Source organism: Pezoporus flaviventris, unplaced genomic scaffold, assembly GCF_033815535.1.
Source record: "Pezoporus flaviventris isolate CSIRO_AGI_PZ_B2104156 unplaced genomic scaffold, CSIRO_AGI_Pfla_v1 ptg000196l, whole genome shotgun sequence".
Taxonomy (NCBI): domain Eukaryota; kingdom Metazoa; phylum Chordata; class Aves; order Psittaciformes; family Psittacidae; genus Pezoporus; species Pezoporus flaviventris.
Genome location: NW_026892744.1, coordinates 90,001 through 100,523, shown reverse-complemented (window position 1 = coordinate 100,523; position 10,523 = coordinate 90,001). Strand labels below are relative to the sequence as shown.

The 10,523-nt window shown below is 55.3% G+C and overlaps 1 pseudogene; it reads right to left on the bottom strand.

The window, feature by feature from the left end:
• Nucleotides 1-1,760: 1,760 nt before the first annotated feature.
• On the bottom strand, nt 1,761-9,290 carry LOC133262204 (DNA polymerase iota-like; annotated as a pseudogene).
• Nucleotides 9,291-10,523: the final 1,233 nt, after the last annotated feature.

Genomic DNA, 10,523 nt, shown 5'->3' with positions numbered 1-10,523 from the left:
CTGTTGGAGCCGCAGGGCGCTTCCATCCTCCTCCTTTTCCTTGCCTTCGGCTTTCCCAAGGGTTTATCCATCCCTTGGGATCCACTCTTCCATTGGGCCAACAATTCCCGTTGCACATCCACAGGGAGCTCATAGAAGGTCTCTGTATCCACATCAGGAGGAATTACTACGTCTTTACTATGGGTTTGCTCCATCGATGCTGCTGCAGGGGCCTCCTTATCCCAGCTGGAAGCACATGACCCACTCGGGATCATCCCAACTTCTGGAGGCTCTTTCTCCATCCTGATCCATGTCCTGCTGGGGTACTCAGAGGCCTGGGTTGCTCCTACAGAGTTACTACACCCTGCAGGGCAAGCAGCACTGCTTAATCCTGTTGGATTTTGGGAAGGGTTTTGGATCTCTTTGGGAAAAGGCACTGAGGGCTGAGCCAGAACATTCCCAGCATGGAATTCCAGCTGCGAAGGGAGTTCTTGTTGAAGCGCTTCCGGAAGGACTTCCTGGGCAATAGAAGGAAAAGAGGGAATTGCTCTGGGTCTTTGTGGGCTTTCCTCTCCCTGGGGAAGCTTCCTGATGTTGGGAATTCCACTGCAAGAGGCGCTCCCCTTCCCTTGGGAAGCTGCAGCTTCCTATGGAAAGAGCAGAGATCAAAGCAGGAGCAGCCTGGGGGTCACTAACCAGGGAGCAGCCACGGCCTGAGCCACAGCCAAGGGCACCTTGGAGCCTGCTCCAGGCGGACAAAGGCCAGGAGAGGGCTCCCACAGCACTCATAGCACCCATAGAACTCCAGCACCCACAGCAACCACAGCACTCCCAGCACCCATAGCACACACAGAACCCCAGCACCCATAGCAATCACAGCATCCACAGTGCCCCCAACACCTTCAGCACCCACGGAACTCCCAGCACCGAAGGCACCCCCACCACCCCCAGCACACATAGCACCCCTCAGCACCCGCAGCACCTCAGCACCCACAGCACCCCCAGAACTCTAGGCACCCATAGCACGCACACCACCGCCAGCACCCACAACACCAACAATGCCCATAGCACCCACAGCATCCCCAACACCCATAGAACCCCAACCACCATAGCAACCCCAGCACCCACAGCACCCATAGAAACCACAGCACCCCCATAGCATCCCCAGCACCCATAGGACCCCCAGCAACCATACCAGCCCCAGCACCCATAGAACCCCCAGCAAGCATAGCACCCCCAGCACCCACAGAATCCCAAGAACTCATAACACCCATACCAAACACAGCACCCCGAGCACCCATAGCACTCATAGCAACCACAGCACCCCCAGCACCCAAAACACCCACGGTACCCATAGCACTCATAGCACCCCCAGCACCCACAGAACTCCAGCACCCCTAGAACTCCCAGACCCCCCAACACCCATAGAACCCCAAGCACCCATAACATGCACAGCATCCGTAACACCCCCACCACCACCACCACCCACACCTCCAGCACTTGCAGAACCCCCAGCACCCATAGCACCCCCAGCACTCATAACACCCCCAGCAACACTCCCAGCACCCATAGCAGCCATAGCAAACACAGCACCCCCAGCAGCTACAGCACCCCCAGCACCCATAACACGCACAGAACCCTTGCACTCACAACACCCCTAGCACCCACAGCACTCACAGAACCCTCAGCACCCACAACATGCACAGAACCCTAGCACCCACAGCACTCATAGAACCCTCAGCACCCATAGAACCCCAGCACCCATAGCACCCATAAGCACCCTAGACAAACACCTTGCCACTCCCTCCTTGGCCAGAAGGGGGTGCTGGGCCCTTGCCCTTGAGGTAGAAGCCAATGGAGCCCTTCCTGGTGGGAAGCTCCTGGAGGCTGGAGAAGCAGATGTTGAGGAGGGTGAGGTGGAACGGGAGCTCCGTCGGGATCATCTTCCGCAGGAGCTTCATTAGGATGCTCCCCAAGGGCGAGAGGAGGCTCCCGGGATCTACAAGATGGGAAAACCCTTGGGAAACAGGGATCAGATCCCAAGGAACGCATGGAATAACAGCGAGTTGAGTAGGAAAGGGTAAAGTTTGGAGCATCCTGGTCTCAATGTCTTCTATGTCCGCCTAAGCCCGATTCCAATGGGAGATGATTCCAGCCCTCATGGATATTCCCACATGGATGCTCCATCCATGTCCTGGTAGCCTCAACATAAGGGCATGGAGCAGATGAAGCAAAGGCAAAGGAGGCCGGAGCTTCTTCCAGCCCATTCCATTGTCCCAGCAGCCCCATAGGGAAGAGCTTCCAAAGATCCCCCCTTTTCTTGGGATCAAGGAATGGAAAAGATTCCCAAAGCTTAAAGAGCTGAGAATGGGATGACCTTAAATAATGGGATTGGAGAAAGGCATCCCATTGTAGCAGCACAAAGTGGACCATTCCAAGCTTACCTTCCCAAATTTGGGAAGGAGATGCGGTGGGATAGGGCTCTGACAGCATTCCCGATGGAACCCCTTTCCCGATGAGGAGAAGCGGCGGATGTTCAACCTTATGCCTGCCATCCTGGCGGATTCTATGGAGCACCAAGGAATAAGTGCTATTCCAAGTCTATGGCAGCTGCCACAGCATTGGATCATGGATCACTGGATCATGGGATCGGGAGCTTGGACAAGACCTTCAAGGCCACCATGAACCCCCCCATATATCCCTCTTTACTCCATGGAGAAGGCCCTTTCCAAGCCATTCCATGAGGAACATGATTCCACCGGGAAGAGCTCTGGAGACAATCACCTTTCCAAGAGGCTTGGAAGCATCGTTCGCAGTTTCTCCTGGACTTCCGCCTCTGAGAAGCACCTCCAGAAGGAATCTTCATCACTAAAGGACCAAGAGCAGAAGGAATCGCATCACTTGGATTCTATCCCAGATTCCCAAGAGGAATAGAAGCAGGGAGATATGGAATGAATCGTGGACACATGGAGCTTCAGAACCTTCTGGAAGGACTTCCTTGAGAATTCCTTAAAGGAATTCTCCTACCTGAGGAGGTCCTGATGGTGTCACAGGGGCCTCATCCTGCCCATAGCTGAGCTTCCGGATCCGTTGAGCAAGCGCAATTCCCAGCTCCTTCTCCAAGCCAGTAGATGGAAAACCTTTGGAGATCCACCACGGTTTTCACACCCAACGCTTCCAGTCGTTCCGCGGTCCTGGAGCCGATGCCTGTCAGGATACGGACATGGGAATGGCATTATCCTATCCGAGGGGTCCTTGGGATGGGAGCTGAGGGAGTTCTTGCTTGTGGGAATGATGGGATAATGGGAAGTGGGAGACGACCCATCCATACTGGTGGTGCCTTCAACTCAACCCAGCCCTTCCGGCCTCCTAAAGGAAACCGCAAGCATTGGGTCTAATGCAAGAATGAATTCCCTGTGGTGCCCAGCACCTACCTGGATGGGACCCCAGCACCTACCTGGCACCTTCTGGATGGGACCCCAGCACCTACCTGGCACCTCCTGGATGTGACCCCAGCACCTACCTTGCACCTTCTGGATGGGACCACAGCACCTACCTGGATGGGACCCCAGCACCTACCTGGCACCTTCTGGATGGGACCCCAGTGCCTACCTGGATGGGACCCCAGCACCTACCTGGCACCTTGTGGATGGGACCCAGCACCTACCTGGCACCTTCTGGATGGGACCCAGCACCTACCTGGCACCTTCTGGATGGGACCCCAGCACCCACCTGGATGGGACCCCAGCACCTACCTGGCACCTCCTGGATGTGACCCCAGCACCTACCTTGCACCTTCTGGATGGGACCCCAGCACCTACCTGGATGGGACCCATCACCTACCTGGCACCTTCCAGATGGGCCCCCAGCACCCACCTGGATGGGACCCCAGCACCTACCTGGCACCTCCTGGATGTGACCCCAGCACCTACCTGGATGGGACCCATCACCTACCTGGCACCTTCTGGATGGGCCCCCAGCACCCACCTGGATGGGACCCCAGAACCTACCTGGCACCTTCCGGATGGGTCCCAGGTTCCTCAGCAGCTCCTGGGTGCTGTGAGGCAGAAGCAGGGTTTGTTGGTTGGGCTTGAAGGTCCCAGAGACCACCTTGGCCAAGAGCTTGGTGGTGGCCACCCCAGCACTGCTGCTGAGGCCCAACGTGGAGTAAAGGCATTCCCGGAGCTCTTCCATCACTTGGGATCCAACGGCGAGCTTCCGATGGGTTGGATCCTGCATGTTGATGGCTGGGAAGGAGAAGGAAGTGGGGAGGATGTGGGGAGTCAACCAAATTCCATGGATTTTTCAGGGGGTGGTGGTGAGGGGGTGGCATTCCGGTCCTGCAGGAGGGTTTGGTTTCCTGGATCAAGTGGAAGCACATTCCTAGATCATGGAATGGGATGGATGGAGCTTAAAGTGCATCCAGGGCCACCTTGCACTGGAGCAGGTTGCTCCAGCTTGGCCTTGGGGATGGGATATCTCCCACCTCCCACTGTCCCACCAGACTCATGGGGACGAACTTCCCAAGATCCTATCCCAAGAACTTCCCAAGATGCTATCGTCCCACCAGCCTCACGGGGAAGAACTTCCCAAGATCTCATCCCAAGAACTTCCCAAGATTCCCATGGCCCCACCACCTTCATGGGGACAAACTTCCCCAGATCCCATCCCAAGAACTTCCCAAGATTCCCATTGTCCCACCAGCCTCATGGGGACAAACTTCCCCAGATCCCATCCCAAGAACTTCCCAAGATTCCCATTGTCCCACCAGCCTCATGGGGAAGAACTTCCCAAGATCCCATCCCAAGAACTTCCCAAGATCCCCATTGTGCCACCAGCTTCATGGGGAAGAACTTCCCAAGATCCCATCCCAAGAACTTCCCAAGATCCCATCCCAAGCTTCCCATGGTCCCATCCCTCCAGCTCCTCATCCAAAGCCCTTTCCAGAGCCCCTTTGCGCACTGAAGCCACTCTGATGCCTCCATGGATCCTGAAGGTCCTTTCCAAGCTATTCCATGATTCCAGGATACCTGGACTTTCCCAAGTCCACTTCTCTGGCTATTCTGAAGCCAAGGTGGATCGGGCTACTCACCTTGGTGCTTGTAGACATGGCCTGAGACACGGATCCCAGCCCATCCACTTGGATGGAAGCGGCCTACACATTTCTCCACCACATCCGTGATATCCAGGAAGTTCTCATCCAAACCAAGTCTTTCCACCAATGGACAATATTCCCGCAGGAGCTCTAGGAGGAGAAGACAACCCAGGATAAGAGGGAGAACTGATTCCAAGAGGTTGACGGCTCCCTATAGATGGAGCTCCAGGTCCATGTTTCCTCCAGTATCCTGGAGGACCCATAAGCTGTTGTAATTCCTTCCTAGTCTGGGGCATCTGCTCTTTTTCTGTTTTTCTGAAGGTATCTGCAGCAATCACTGCACTGCTGCTATCCACCAAGTACCCCCCGATTTGACTGGTTTCTGCTTGGTTTCTGTCATTCCTTAGGTGGAACTTCAACTTCTGCACCACAGTGCTTGCCACACTGCTGTTGCTGCAGTTCTTTGGGGCAACCTCCTCTGATTAAGACATCATCTATGTATGGGTACATTTTCACCTTTCGAGGAAGTGAGACCTTGTGTGGGTTTGTGGTGTTCATGGGAGGGAGGTGAGTCCCCTTCCAGCCCCACGGCTACAGTCCCAGGGTGAGATGCCTCAGCTAACCAGGCTGAATCCCATCCTGCAGCAGGGGTAAAGGAGATCCCAGCCCGTCCTGGCCTGCCTGTCCTGTCTGATGAGGGGACAAGAAACAGGCTGCCTGCTGAAGTGGTTGTGTCACCACCCCTGGAGGTATTCAAATTCTAAGGCACATGGTTAATGTGTTGACTTGCCAGCGTTGGGCTAATGGTGGACTCGATGTTAAGGGTCTTTTCCAACCTAAATGGTTCCATGATTCTACAAAATCTTGTTTAGACCAAGCTGTCTCTCATCAGAGAAATGACACTGCAGGAAGGCAGTGTGCCTCCCAGCTGAGGGAGGAAGCATCAGTGCTTGCTTCAGGCTGTTTCCCATGGTGCTCCCCTGGAGCCTCAGGAAGCCCAAGGATGCTCTGAGTTAGCTGGTGACTGTTTCAACAGCCATACAATACCTGCTGTCCTCTGCAAAGGGCTCCAAGTGTAGGTCCATGACAGAGCACGTCTACACTTGACATTGCTATCTTCAATGGCATGTCAGTTTTCATCCCCTGGTACTTACGTATCTATGCAACTTGTCAACCACAGACTTTGTGTCAGTGGGGCTTTGTCTTTGAGCTAGGGGTGTCCAGCCTGGAGAAGAAGCTCCAGGGAGACCTTACTAAGCCCATACCTAAACAGGGCCTACATGAAATCTGGAGAGGGGCTTTTTACAAGGGCCTATAGGGACAGGACAGGGGGAATGGCTTTAAACATGGAGATGGGAGACCGAAATGAGCTCATAGGCAGAAGTTCTCCCCTGTGCTGAGGCCCTGGCACAGGGTGCCCAGAGAAGCTATGGCTGCCCCATCCCTGGCACTATTCAAGGCCAGGTTGGACACGGGCTTGGAGCAAGCTGCTCTAGTGGAAGGTGTCCCTGCCTGTGGCAGGGGTTGGAACTGGATGAGCTTTAAGGTCCCTCCCACCCCAGTACATAAATTTACTGCCTCTACAACTGAAGTGTTCCAGGGAAGTCACGTTTTGATAAAAGCTTTTTTGATAAAACTACTGTGCAGTTGGTTGGCGTGATTCTGAAAAGGGAATAGAGCTCAGCTGAAGCAGTGACCCCTGGTGTCACAGAGAAGTGTTTTTCCTTCCTGTCACTGGTGGATTCCTTGGGAGAAGAGGTCCCAGCTATTTCTGGAGTCACCAGCTGTGCAGTTCCTAGCAGGGCACTGCAGGTACAGCTGAAAATTGCGTTTCCTTGGTACATGGTTCGGTTGGAGATAAATCTGACTGCAGATCTACCACCAAAAAATTGTTCATGTGCAGTAGACACACAGATTACCCTTCCAGTTACTGAGGAAAGTATCCATGGGCTGGGAAAGGAAACAGCACAGGAGGGAACTTTTGTTCTTCCTGGTAAAACCTGTTGGGCTTTAGCATCTTCTTCCATATCTTCAGTGGTAATTGGAATGTACGTTATTAAAAGTAATATTTCATTTTCTACTCCCGTGTTCTAGGAGAAACATGAGCAGGGGTCTCCCTCAATCCACCCTTCTCACAGAGTGGTGTGGTCACCTCTTGTCTCTGCCTCCAAACATAGTGCTGAATTCCAGTTATAACTTGAGGGAAATGTTTGGTTGGTTTACTCAGTTATTAAATGTGTTTCAGTCTATGCAAGGAGGTTTCTGAAATTACGGTAGGATGTAAAATTGTAAAATTCACTGGTTGCTCTTGCTGACCATCCAAACAGGGTACCCCACGTGTTCTCATGGTGTGTGGAGTTGTTAGGCACAGGTTAATGGTTGGCAATGTTCTCAAGGGTCCTTTCCAAATTGAACGATTGTGCAATTCCAAGAAAAGTTTTTTCGACTCAGCTCTGTCCCTCATCAGAGAAATGGCACTGCAGGAAGGCAGTGCGTCTGCCACCTGAGGGAAGGAACAACAGTGCTGGCTTTAGGCTCTTTCCCGTGGTGTTCCCCTGGAGCCCCAGGGAGCCCCGGAGGGAGCCCAGCGGGGCAGAGGCAGAGCCACCTTGGGCTGGGCGTCTGCTGCTGCTGAGCTGGGCCAGGCTCCTGGGACGTAGATAGATGCTGGCAAGCGGGCAGAGCTGCAGAGACCTCTCTGCCCAGGAGCGGGGCTGGGGCACTGCCTGCAGGCACACAGGGGGAGACCTGCGAGCCTCGGAGAGCTTAAAGGCACTCGGCAGTGGAGGATGCCGAGAGGTCTCTGCAGGAGAAACGTTCCGAGCCGTGCGCGATAAGGCTCTGGGTGCAGGGCAATGCAGCTGCAGCTCCTGGAAGGATCTCCTCAAGCTGCTGCCTCGGACAGTCATTGGGATATGTCAGGAGGGCTCTTGGTTTCTCTGTTTAGACGGGACGGGACGGGACGGGACGGGACGGACGGACACTGGCACTGCACCAGCTACTGAGAAAATAGGCTGCGACTGCTGAACCCAGGACGCGCTGAAATACAGCAGCCGAGGCACCCGGGGGTTCTGCAGATGCCGCGGCGCCCACCACCTCCTCCCCCCACCCCGCTCCGAGGCGCCTCCCCCAGCCTCCTCCCTCCGCAACGGGCTGGGAAGAGATTGCAAAGACGTTCTTCTGGTTGTGGTTTTGGGGAAATGTGTCTGAAACTTCGGAGAAGAGATGAAGATAGCGTGGTTGAGGGTAGAAGGGAGGATTATGTTGCTCTTGGTGACCATCCAAACAGGGTACCCCACTAGTGATGTTCTCGTGTGTGAGGACGGAGGCACGGACCCAGACGTAGAGTGCAAGCTGGATCATCGTTTATTGAACAGATGACACGATATTTATATGCTTCCAAGCAATTAGCCAAGCACTTCTGTGTTTGCCTTGCGATTACATCAGGTGAAAGGTCTACCAGATTTTCCTATCGACATCCTTTCCGGTTCCGCCGTCCTTGTTCCTTGCCAGTTCCAACATCTTCCAAATACCAGTCAGGGACAGGTCACTCTTAATTACCTACTCTAGTTCCCGTGGTCACTCTAATTGCCAGTCTTTGATACATTCCACCACCACACCCCCCCCCCCCCCCCCCCCCCAGTTTCTCTTGTTTAGGTAAGGAGGAGGATGTGCTGCAGAGCAGGGCTTGCCTCTGCAGCACGGGAGTGAGAGGACAAGGCAGGTCCCTCGTTCCGGGGCTGGCTGCAGGGTGTGAACGTGGGTGTGCAGCCAGGGGTGCCCAGCGGTGTCCTGGCGAGCAGGGTCCCTGCAGTCCAGGGGCCGTGTGCCGGGGCAGGGACTCCTCCACCTGCCAGGGTCGGTCAGCGCTCAGCCTGCCTGGGAGCTCCCCAAGGTGCTCGAGGAAGCTGAGGGGGAAGCAAGAACCCCTGGCCGGCAAGGAAAAGCCGCCTTGCCTCTAGGACTACCGAGAGGGAGCAGAGTCGGGCAGAGAGCAGGAGCTCCCGGCAGGGACAGCTCCAAGAAACAGAGACACGGGCCACCCCGTCCCCACCACCGGGCCCTAGGCAAGCCCAAGCGAGAGACAGACGCCGGCCGCTAAGGCACCTCTGCGCCGGGACGTACCGAGACAGAAACGCAGTCGGTAACAGAAAGTGTCCGCGCTCAAGTAAATGCTCAGATTACCGCAGGGGCGGTGGCCGGGAGGACCGAACATCGCGTTCCCCTTACAAGCTCCCGCGCTCGAGCGTGGGATACACTGTAACACACTAGCCGGCGCACCTGCGGGTCTGCCGATGCCGCGCTGCACCGCGCCGCGCCGCGCCGCCCCGCCCCGCCCGCTCTTCGCGGAGCAACCCCCCCCCGCCCCCCGCCCCCGCCCCCCCGCCTCCTCCCCCCCCCCCTGTGAGATCTATAGGAACGGATCGTGTCAGCGACTTAGGAGTCCTCGTCATCGTTGCGCTTTGGGTGGAATCCGAAATCCTTGAAATCGTCGCCTCGTGTGTAGAACGTAGAAGAAGGATTAGATTTTCCTGTCAGTACAACGATGAAAAAGAAGAAACAAAGGAATAATCCTTCTTAATCAAAACGCTTTGTTACTTTAAGGGGTACTTCGTTTAACTACTTGAATGTCTAAAACGTTTTGCTAATTAAAGGGGTACTTTGTTTAAGCGCTTGAATGCCTTAAGGGGGTTAGGTAATCGAGAGATCCATCCTGTCACAGGATGAGGTGAAACTTGTGTATTAACTGTATAAGAAATGGAATTTAGGGGGACTAAGATGGTGGTTAAGCTTGTGATAGACATCCCCCGTTACTGCATTACCAAGGAATTCAATAACTCTTTTAAGAAGTTTCTTCACCCGAAGACAAGACCCCAGCAACAGGAGGAGAACAATGAAAAGGACCCACGTCGATATTCGGGTGAAGGAGACGACAGGATTGGCTGAAACCCAAGACCGAGGAGTATAAGAGACTGTACCCCAGAAATGTCGGTGTGCGTCTTGGGAGGAGCGGAGACCCCCCGGCGTACCCAGCGCTGCTTGCTTATTGCCTCTCGGTATTAATCAATTGTAATTAAAAATTAATTAAATCAGATCATGGTCAAGGCGAAATTTTTATAACACCACCCCCCCCCCCAGCGGCGCATACATAACAGACGCAGAGAGAGAGAGAGAGCGAGCCAGGTGCACGCCCCTCCCCTCCTCCCCTCCCGCTGCCCCTCCCCCTCCCCCTCCCTTCGCGCTGCCGTTCCGGACCCGCCGCGCCTTGGGTGCGGCCCCAGTCCCCAGACAGCGGCACCGCCCAGGAGCAGGTGGGCGGAGGGAGGGGCAGCGTTCGGCAGCCTGACGCTCTGCGACTGCGCCCTCGCCCCCCCCCTTCGCCCCCCCCCCGACCCCCCTCCGGCTCGCCAAGCGGGTCCCCGTCAGCGAAGAAAACACGGGCTGCTCC